At 33.2% G+C, this 11,691-nt stretch overlaps 1 long non-coding RNA gene across 2 annotated transcripts; it reads left to right on the top strand.

Moving 5' to 3' along the window:
- The first annotated feature begins 831 nt into the window (after window positions 1-831).
- LOC107718912 (uncharacterized) lies at window positions 832-11,056 on the top strand. 2 transcript variants are annotated; one of them, XR_001637467.1, is made up of 3 exons: window positions 832-900; window positions 2,581-2,681; window positions 10,867-11,056. It is a non-coding gene; the product is annotated as an uncharacterized LOC107718912 (long non-coding RNA). The 2 variants fall into 2 exon arrangements; XR_001637466.1 differs by lacking the exon at window positions 10,867-11,056 and adding an exon at window positions 6,783-6,818.
- Window positions 11,057-11,691: the final 635 nt, after the last annotated feature.

Genomic DNA, 11,691 nt, shown 5'->3' on the forward strand with positions numbered 1-11,691 from the left:
GCGTTTTTAATATTTTTAAAAAGTAATTTATGAAGCCACTTTAATCTGTATCGCATAAAAACTTGTTATTAATTGTTATATTACAATCCTGCCACATTCAAAAAGCTTATTTTTTGTAAATAAAAAGCCTGACAATGTCACTGCTTAATACCTATAAGTATTGTGATTTATGTTTTACTTTGGCAATCTCTCTGTCTCCCTCTGTCAGACATGCAGTTCTACAGTACTTGTCACTGACAACCCACTAAACTATCAATTTAAACAAAAATTTACCGTCAACTACAGACGTTGCATCCATCGATTCCGCCATGTTTCTCATTGACACGCCCCCAACTCGGAAACTCGGGGCTTACAGAAAATTTAGAGTTTCCCACTCGTAATAACGACTTTGTGGTGGCGTTCATGTGCGTTCAACTCGTAAATATGATCTATCCGACATGACTTGAACGCACCATAAGACTTCCTCACCAGCCGCACTTCTGATCCCAACCAGGCTGGGAGGCGATGACAGATAGCCATTTTAATAATGAAGAGAAATGTCCATTATACATTTTTTATAAGTGATCCATCTGTGAATTTTGAGAGTGGAAACAACTATATAGATAGAGGTGAGTCACAGAGGGCACAGAGGTCAGACTATGTAAAATTTAGAGTCTGTGGTGGAATTGTTATTGCTTTGAAAAAAGTGTGCCTGTTGAAAGCGGATCTTTGTTCCATTTTCTCGTTTTTGTCTTTTTTGAATTTGCTGGTCATGGCTTTTATTTTGAAGTCTCTCTCTCTCTTTCTCTCTCTCTCTCTCTCTCTCTCTTGGATAGTTGTTTATGTGCTCCTCTTGATTATATTCACCTGTGACATGTTACCTAATTAGTTGATAAATATCCTTGTGTTTGTCTACTGCTGGTGAGTTTTTGGTTAAAGCTTTTCTTGCTGATGGTTCTAGAGTGTTTTGTCTGCGTTTTTTTCTTTCTTTATTTTCTTTAAAACACTAAATTTAGGTTTGCATTAAGTTGTAAAGTTAAATGGAGTTTTTGAATTGAATGTGGCCTACATAATTTTTTCCCTCTTGTGACATTGATTGCACAAGAATATTCCTATATTAATCAAGATGATGTGGTCATATTCAAATTATATAAGCATCAGTGGATTTACCTGATAGCCATAAGCAGATTAAATTGAGATGCACTATGTATTGGTACCATATTGGTTATTTTATTGTTTTTTTTAATGTATTTATTTATTGGTTTATTTTTAAAATTGTTTTTAATTATTTATTGATTTTTTTTAAATCATATTGGACAATATTGTATATGCTTTAGATTACCCTTCCCATCATCTAACACTTACTTAGCTTTCAAGATTGCTAATAATTAGACTAATAATTTAATAACACTGTTAAATGTATTTGTTTGGCATGTATCAGAATAAAAATCCATAAAAAAAAAAAAGACATTATAATGTGATTCACTTGTAACATTTTAAACGATTGATTTTAGTTTCTAGTGTTTCGTTTTTAATTTATTTAGATATAAAATAGTATAAAAATAGTAAATACGTACACAAAATAGTATAAAATTTAAATGCTGGCCATAACATGTAACTAATCATTGTAATATTTTAATATCGGTGCATCTTTAAGATATTCTGGCAATATTCTGGTTTGAAGAAACCAGAAAAAATATAACTATATGCTTTATAAGAAACACTTCTGGAGTTAGATAACTTAAGCAGTTTATTCCTAAAGTTTTGGGTTTGGATTATGTTTTGTGTCGGTTAATTAAATGTAGCACCTCAACATATATATTAATGATCAAGTATGTAATGATTCTCAATGGCTCACTCCCAATACCCATTTTATAATTTATGGCAGTTATTAAATGAGTTACTCAATGTAGTAATCCAGAAATCACTTTATTTTCTGTATAGGGCCTTCATTAATTTATGAAGCAACCTCTGTTCAGCTGACAGGATGTTTACTGCAACCAATTGAAACAAAATATCTTTTTATCTCTCACAATCAATGTGCAATTTAACTTTGCTCTTCATATATTAGCTTGCTTTGCTTGCATCGCCTCCATTTTTGTTGACATTATGGCATGAAAAGGTGTTTTGAAAAAAATTTGTGACATTTGAGGTAAGATGGGAAAATGTATAGAATATAGTTTTGGATTTATAATTTATTATTAGCATCACCGTATTTACAGTTAAAAAAAGACTTGAAGACTTGAATTTGAAATGTCTGGTCTGTCACGAGAGGAAGCAGTTTTGATTTCTCTCTGTTTGCCTTTAGCTTAGTCTCCTTTTAGAAGTTGTTCAAGAAACCTGACAATAATTATTTGTAGATCACAGACTTAGGTTTGCACAGTGACAGGTTAAAAAAAGAACATTGTTTGAAAATTGCACCTCCAACCTGAGGACACGACAGGAAGAGGCACGTAGGTAGCCCTATAACTTTAAACACTGTAGAAGCGCTGTCATCACACAGAATACAAAAGCCACTACCTTTGTATTTTTATGTGAATTGTGTTGTTGCGTTCCTGCTCGTCGTACACCGAGCTAATATATACAAAATCTGTTCGACAGGAATCAACAAAGCTGTCTTTGATGGGATTCCACCCACATCCTCATGGCGCTCAAAGCGGGTTTCTATGAGGAGAATGGAGAGATAACAACTGACATCAAAGGTATTCTCTCCTCATTTTCTTCACTAAATGTACAAGCCAAGGAGTAATCCATAAAGGATTTTAATGTATGCTAGCTGTATTCAGAGCATCAGCTCACCTACTTTTTCACTGGATCCATTTCTGAAAGACCATAGAGTAGGGCGCTTTATCAAAAAAAACAAAAAATGTTTATCAACATACTGTGCAGAATAATCGCAAAAAAAAAAAGCAATTTAATTAACATTTTTAATTTATAAAAGGTCTGTGCACAGTTAGAATTTGTTGTATTTATATATTTGTTTATTTATGTATTTATTTATGTATATATTTAATTTTAACATACTGTATTAAACAGTACAGTATAATCAGGGGTATTGAACATTTGCCAAATTTTTGACTGGAGAGCAAACATGACTTTACAGCTATTAAAAAAACAAAAAAACAATATATATATATATATATATACACACACTATGTATATGTGTATATATATATATGTGTATATGTATATGTATATATACATGTATGTATGTTTATATATATATATGTATATGTGTATATATATGTATGCATATGTGTATATATGTATGTATATGTGTATCTATGTATGTATATGTGTATATTTGTATGTGTATATATATATATATATATATATATAATTTATTTAAATGTATTTATTTTTTACAATTAAAATAAATCAAATTAACAAATGAAAAACTGAGGAAAATAGGATAAGATGGGATCTCATCTGATAGGATAAGATGCAGGCAAACAGTTTGATAAACTATGGTAGCTGAAATTTGGCTAAGATAAGCCGAATCATGATCTCTCCACAAACCAGTTATCTTTGTAGATTTCATCATTACAAGCCCTTTAGAGTCGGCTGGCAAGGGTTGCATGGCCAATTCACAGATGGGCTGTTGTAGTAAAAACATTGGATTTCTTGCAAGCTACAGCTGTATGCATGGTTTTTATTTCTTCGTATTATGTCCTGTATTCAACGCACCTCTCTGCAACCATTCTGGTGAGCGAGAGCTGTTCGTTTGTTGTTCTGAAGCATCTGTGCTGATAGCGAAGGAGTGTTTGTATGTGTACAGGAACAGAAATGTTGCAATCTTGGCTTTCGACGGGCAGCTGGATGCTGTGCTGAATTACTATGTTTTAGAACTTTGTAAAGATATTCTGTACATCAACACTGAACTCCAAAATATAAACTTTAAATGAGCGAACCAAAACCCTCTGAGCTACAGTTTGTATGAATTATGCAGTCACTTTTTTTTCATGCATTTCCAACTTGGTGTGATCTCGTTCTCTCAGTTCGAAAGGCACTTGTGAAACCTACTTGTTTTCTTCTCTTATACTTCTGTTTTTGCATCTTGAAGCTTGTACACTTCTAGGCATTCATGTTGGATATATAATAATCAATTGAATGGATCGTGTTCAGGACAGTGTCTGTGGAGATTTGTCTTACTTGCGTATTTTGATTTGCAGCTTTTTATGGTTAATTTATTTAAACGTTTTTAATGCAAGAAAAATATTCTGCTTTGTAGATTAGTAACACACTGCAAGCTTCATTATTTAACTGTAAGACAAATGTATCAGGGGATATACAGTATTACACATACAATATGGCTAAAATTTCAAATGTTAGGGTATGACCTAATGATTAATTTAAGCAGAATACAGGAAAAGTGGGTCATTTATGCTTTAATATGTAATATTAATATATGTATTTTCCTTTTTTTCTTTTCTATAGTGTACTGTAGTGTATATCTTTAGCTACACTAAGTCAGGAGTCGGAAATTTTCTTTTAATGTTTATTTATTTTTGTAAATAAGTTTCTTTTTGCTACTTAAGGCTGCATTTATATGATCAAAATACAGTAAAAACAGTAATATTTTGAAATATTATTACAATTTAAAAGTAATAATTTTCTATTTAATATATTTTAAAAATATTTTAAAAGCTGAATTTCAGCAGCCATTACTCAGTCTTCAGTGTCACAAGATCCTTCAGAAATCATTCAAATATTCATTTTAAATATTTAAATATTCCTATCTTATCAGATATCTTAACATATTTTATGATTATTATTATAATTTTTGTGGAACATATGATGCATTTCTACAACACAATGTAACAATGCAAATATCTTTACTATCACTTTTGATAAATTTAATGTGTCCATACTGAATAAAAGTATCTTACTTACAAAATGTTGCTGACCCCTTAAACCTTTCAATGGTAGCATATTTAAAAAGGTATTACCTGAAGGGCTAAGCCATTTGGACCTCAAAACAAAGTGTTTATTTAAAGTGTGTGATTTGCTTAAACATAATATTTTTCGGCTCCTGAAACACACACAAATAAATTATTTTAGCTGTGATATATAAAATTAAAATGAAGTGTCTATCTTCTGAATTAAAAAAAAGGAAATGAATAAGGTTGAGGTCAGCCAAATCATGTTCCCATGTTTATTTTCTATGCCGTTGTCTCCTCCAAAATTGCATTTCCCTGAGCAACTTAAACTGCTGTCTAATTGGCTTTCAGACAGTGGGCTTTTGATATAGTGTGGACTGACTTTTAGAGAACCTGATTTCAACCACAAAATTGCTGTTGCATTACATATGGTTCATAATGTTGCCACGACAACCCATCTGCTTCCATTAAACATGTATTTCCTACCTCAACTCATTTCCTTCCAAACTGTCTATAATAATCTAGATATATCTGCAGTACAGGTACTTATGTATTCTTGTGCTTTATATATGTGACCCTGGAGCACAAAAGCAGTCTTAAGTCGCTGGGGTATATTTGTAGCAATAGCCAAAAATACATTGTATAAGTCAAAATTATAGATTTTTGTTTTATGCCAAAAAATCATTAGGATATTAAGTAAAGATCATGTTCCATGAAGATATTTTGTAAATTTCCTACCGTAAATATATAAAAACTTAATTTTTGATTAGTAATATTATTTTTATACGAACAATTGACCCTTATGACTGGTTTTGTGGTCCAGGGTCACATATGATTCCCCCCAACTTCCCTGCATATGATTTCGTTTTCAGGCTATTTTGAGTGTCAGGTTTATTTTTAATGTTCCCAGTGCTCTCTCACAGAAAAGCATTTTCTATATGTGTATATTTTTACACTTTTACAGTATATGTTTTTTCTACATAAAGTAGCACACTGCTAGCAACAACACTGACAGATGGGACACAAGCTGACAAGATTTGCAGATATTACATGTTGTAGCATGTGTTTCTATTTCTATTGCATGGCCTTAACCAGGCATGAGTTACCAAATGCCAATCTCTTGACAAAATCTGATGATAACAAATCTGATGGTTTAGGGACTTGTGGGTAATGTCCTGTTCGTCACCGAACACTAACTTTGTCTCAGCCTCCATCAGGTCTCTTAGAGAAATGCGAGGGGGCGCAGGAAGGGGGCTTTGTTCATTATTTGCTCCCGCACAGTCGTCTATCGATCCATTTTTTCTTTGAGGGTCATTCTTCTTGCTCCTTTTTGGGGCACTGCTGTCTGGCTTTTTCGCTTTTCTCTTGTTTTGGCCCTTTTCCTCAGGCTGGTTTTTCTGGACAGCTGCAGGCGTTGGATGCTCTGTGTACTCGGGGAAAACCGTCTGCTCTAGTCCCTGGAGCTCCAGGCTTCCAGTCGAGTTTGCCATGATGTTACTGAAAGACAATTAAAATGAAAGGAATAGTTCTCCCAAGACTTTAAGTCAAGTTTGAACTTTAAACCATCGCTTCTGGCCAAAATACGAGTCCATAATCCACACTAATGCATCCTCCAGTAAAAGAAAAGTCCATCCACTGTTTTCCTCTCACATCAAAATCCACCCACATGTTTAGAACTGTTTTTGACTGTTTTCACTTAGAAACTGTCCTTGATTCAGATGAGAAAATCTTGTCTCTGGACTCGAGGTTTAGCTGGAATCAACGGTTTGAAGTTAAAAACGTCGTAACGATGGATTTGTTTCTTACAAACACTCAGCTTTTTACTTCACAAGACGTTAATTGATGGACTGGATATGTGTGGATTATTGTGATGTATTTATCAGCTGTTTGAACTGTCATACTGACGGCACCCATTCACTACAGATGATCCATTGGTGAGATGCAAAATTTCTTCAAATGTTCCGATGAAGAAACTAAATCATCTACATCTTGGATGTATGAGGGAGAGTACATTTTCAGCAAATTTTTGGGTAAGCTATTCCTTTAATGCTACACTATTTTAGGGGCATGTTTTTACATTCCACTGCACTGCTTTTCAATTGTTTGTGTGTGTGTGTTTTATGTAAACATGCAATATAGATGGACAATAACAGACACTCAACTTACAATCTACCCCAAACGCGGACTGTCCCATTCCTATGGGTTACTCCTCATGAATTCAAATAACCCAGGAATGCATTTACATCCCAAAGAAAGGCTGTTCTCTGCTTACAGACAGAGTTCAAACAAGTTCTCAATTCTCTAAGCAGGCTGAAACTTTAATACATTCGCTGCTATTATTCTTCTGTAAGAGCGCTGCTGTTAGTGTACTGTTAGAGAAGTCACTTAAATAATGTAGAGGGCCGGGGTGCTGATTCACTGCCGCTCTTGAGATTTGCTTAGGAAAAGGTCATTGTGACATATACACCTGTTGGCAATGAGCCGAGCTCCTGGTTTAAGAGTAGACTGCAAATTCTGCCATCTTTATTTGTGTGTGTGTGTGTTACTACCGTGTGGCGAGAAAGAGTGTGTTTGTCCTTTATAAATACATTTTAAACCAGGCTCACACTACAGGAATTTTAGGCCGATTTATCCCTGAAAACGAAAAAAAATCTTGTGTAGGGCCTCGGTCGGTTACAATGTTCGGCCCAGATTATCTGGTAATGTAAGGCATTTTCAGGTCTAATCTTAACCCTCCCGATCTGCTCGCAGACACATCAGATAATATCAACTATGTTTGATATTTAGGATTTTAAATCGATGGACGACGTGTCTTTCTCTCCTCTTCCTCTTAGCCATTGAGGCTGACGACGTTATCTAACACATTACTGTTAACAGATATTACAGTTCAATTTCACCTTCACCGAAGAACAGACAATATTCATTTCGTTATCCATTATGTCTGCTTCTGCATGAGATCAGGTGAGGTGCTTGCTTTGGCATGATAACCTTAATAATATCTTGTAGTGTGTAATGTGCAACGATTTTTTCAAATCATGTTTGAGATTTGAGAGAAGACTATTTGTAAAAATTCTCCTCATGTGCGTGATGCAACCAGATTTCATAATCGGTAAGGATTCAAAAACTGCTGTAGTCTGAGCCTGGCTTTACAATAGGCCATAAGAATTCTTGTTACAGTAGAGATGTGGGCACTAGATAAGGATTTAGGACTGTAGTGCCCACTAGGTGGCAATAAATAAATATTAAGTCAAGTTTATATATGAAATCATTTTTAAACACAGTAACTATTGCTGTATCCTTATTGATGCTTCAGCTGGGGGAAATAATAATGCTTACTGCTGCCTGAAGCAAATATATTTCTGTTAAATAAGCTTTGTTTATGTCAAGCTGCACTTACCTCTGAGTTTTCATAGTGAAGTGTGTCTTTTTGAATGCTTGAAGAATAACATTGTTTCTCTGACATCACCATGCAAGTTGTGGAATTGTGTTGTCCAATCAGTTTAGAGCACCAGGAATGACTGTTGTAGAGTGCAACAGTGCCCGCCCACTTTTTCAGCAGCCTTATTCTGGAATGTTTCGCATATAAGAATTTAAAAAAATAATTGTGGAAAAGACAAAGGTGCAAGACTGCGTGCATAAAGACTTTAATTAGGGAAAGAAGTACAATCCCATCAATTACATCATTTAAAAAAAAAATGAAAATAAAGACAATGGATAAATGTAAAACTATTGAATTTAAAAATGTTGATTATCTATAAAAAAACGAAAAATATATACACACACACACACACACACATATATATATATATATATATACAACTATAGTAAAGTTGTTTTTTTGGCGCAATTCATTTGATTCTTTGATTGGTGTAGTGTTTTTTTTTTTTTCCAGAATCATGGGTAATGTAGTGTTTCACTATAGGAATTCTGCTGCTGTTAAACATGATTTTTTTTTTTTTTTAAATGACAACCTTGTATCTCACAATAGGTCTGTTTTTTTTTTTTTTTCAAAGATATCATTAAAATTCAATTCCCCAGTGGAGATTAGGATTAATAGGATTCTTATTTCCAGAACCCGACTGTTGTACTCTATAGCTCATGATAAATTCTGTACTTTGATTGGTTGACATAATTAGCCAAAGCGACAGTCAGATATATGGCTAGTGTCAACATTTAAATCAGTTCTTACCCAAGTACTGATGGCTGTCTGTTTAAAATTAAGCAAGTTTTTATGATGTGTGAAGATTGCTCTCAACTTCATGCATTTCTCATTACAGTAAACACAACTCTATCTTCCATCACTGACAGCTTGTCGACAGATGCAGAGCTCTGTCTCTAAGGACAGTCTGCCAGTTGCTCAAAACATTGCATAATAATTCATTTATGTTACTCTAATATATACATTACATATACAGTATAGTAAGCATACACACTAATATATTGTCATATTTAGGGGCTAATATATTGCCAGCTCCTTGCTGTTGTCTTTTCAGTTAATTTCTCTCAGCTATGCAGGAAAAAAAAGTAACTCCTCTATTTTTGGTATTTAGTAAACTTTAATATTAGTTTACTTTACAAATAGTTACTAACAATTTACTTTCTTTTTTTTGCGGCAATGTTTAGGCTGACTTAATTGAAAATTACTCAAAAGCTACATGGCTTGTAGACTACATGCATAGTTATATGCATATTCATAATTGTTATTTTGCAGTAATATTTAACTTATATTAATAGTTAACACTGGAAACAAAACAAACACAACTGGTATCAAGAATCGGTAATTATTAGTATAATTTTTTGATTGTACTACTGTGTGTCATGATGAGTCTGTGTCACATCAACATCTGACAATATACATATACAGTATCTCACAGAAGTGAGTACACCCCTCACATTTTTGTAAATATTTTATTATATCTTTTCATGTGACAACACTGAAGAAATGACACTTTGCTACAATGTAAAGTAGTGAGTGTACAGCTTGTATAACAGTGTAAATTTGCTGTCCCCTCAAAATAACTCAACACACAGCCATTAATGTCTAAACCACTGGCCACAAAAGTGAGTACACCCCAAAGTGAAAATGTCCAAATTGAGGGGACAGCAAATTTACACTGTTATACAAGCTGTACACTCACTTCTTTACATTGTAGCAAAGTGTCATTTCGTCAGTGTTGTCACATGAAAAGATATAATAAAATATTTACAAAAATGTGAGGGGTGTACTCACTTCTGTGAGATACTGTAAATAGGCTAAATTACAGATGTGTAATTAAATAAATAAAAAATAATAATTTGGCCACAAATTAAATAACCCTTAACACTTTTTTTTGTTAGCCCAGAGAAGGTACGGTTGAGATGTGATTCACTGTTGTTATACAGATGAATGACTGTAAGTTGTCTGTCACATATAAATTGTGTTTAGTTTATATCTATAGAACTGGTATCAAGAATCAGTAATTATTAGTATCATTTTTTTTATTGTACTACTGCGTGTCATGAGTCTGTGTCACATCAACATCAGACAATATAAATAGGCTAAATTACAGATGTGTTATGAAGGGAATTGTAATTTTCCATTCTTAGGTTGTTGTGACACCTAGTCTGTCAGAGCCAATTAACTTAGAAAAATGTTTGGTAAGCTAGTAATGCTAAGTAGTGATGTAGTTTCCAGTAATTGTACACTGATTCTCTCTTGTTCATCGATAGGTATGAACTCACTATATTGCTAATATATTTCCTAATAATTAATTATTTATTTTCTCCCCGCCGGCCAGACGAATAGCTATGCTCTTGTTTTGCTGCGTTAAATCTTTATAAGACTGTCTGTTTCGATTAACCTTGACAATGGGCATTGCTCAAACAGTATGTCAATTGTTGGTAAGGTGACGATGAGGTAATGTTTTATTCTGACAATAAAATACTTGTCTCTCATACTCTGTGAGGAGGACAGCAGTCCCTATTGGAATGTCAACTTTATAAAATAAGACTGTGTGTGTTTTTACAGCCTGGGGGAAAATAAACTGTCTGCGGATGCTCCAGAAGATGATAAACTTAGAAGGGACTTCAAACCTAGAAGGGACCTCATATGTCCAAAAGGGGAAGAAGAAGAAGAAGAAAAAAAACAGTATCAGTGGAAGTGCTAAATAAATCACAAATATTATAATATATCAGAATTTACAGGGTGTTCAACTAGACAGTGCCTACTGCTCATAGGATTAAAATTGATTTTATTTTACAATGACAATGACGACCATGTTTTTTTATTCTTTTTTTCTTTCTTTCTTTCTTTCTTTCTTGATCACATGATTTTGGTTTGGTGGGCAAAAGTTGTAAAAAATATTAATATGCAGTGAAGCAGTTTTTAAATTAATATTATTATTATTGTTGTTGTTGTTTTTTTAAATAAATTAATTAATAATTTTAAAGGGGTCATATGATGCTATTTTAAAGATCATTATTTGGTGTATTTGGTGTAACAGAACATGTTGACATGCTTTAATGTTCAAAAAACACATTTTTCAAATACTGTACATTATTGTAGGAAGGATATAAAGAATATCTCTTTGGATTTGAGACTTTAGTCTTTGCAACTTTACAGATCGTCTTTATGCACCAAGAGCTTGTAACACTCCGAAGAGAAAGGAAAACTTGAAATCGCATCATATGACCCCTTTAAAAAGGCTTTTATTATTAAATTAAAGCCTTAAAATAAAAAAAAGTAAAATATGTAATTCACAAATTAAAAACATGCTCTTCATAAAATAGTTGCATTCAAGTAATTGTCAATGAATTGCATTTTTAACTTTAAATAAATAAATAAATCCTTCGG

This window comes from Sinocyclocheilus rhinocerous, unplaced genomic scaffold (genome assembly GCF_001515625.1).
Source record: "Sinocyclocheilus rhinocerous isolate Xijiao unplaced genomic scaffold, SAMN03320098_v1.1 scaffold1595, whole genome shotgun sequence".
In the NCBI taxonomy this organism is placed as follows: Eukaryota; Metazoa; Chordata; class Actinopteri; order Cypriniformes; family Cyprinidae; genus Sinocyclocheilus; species Sinocyclocheilus rhinocerous.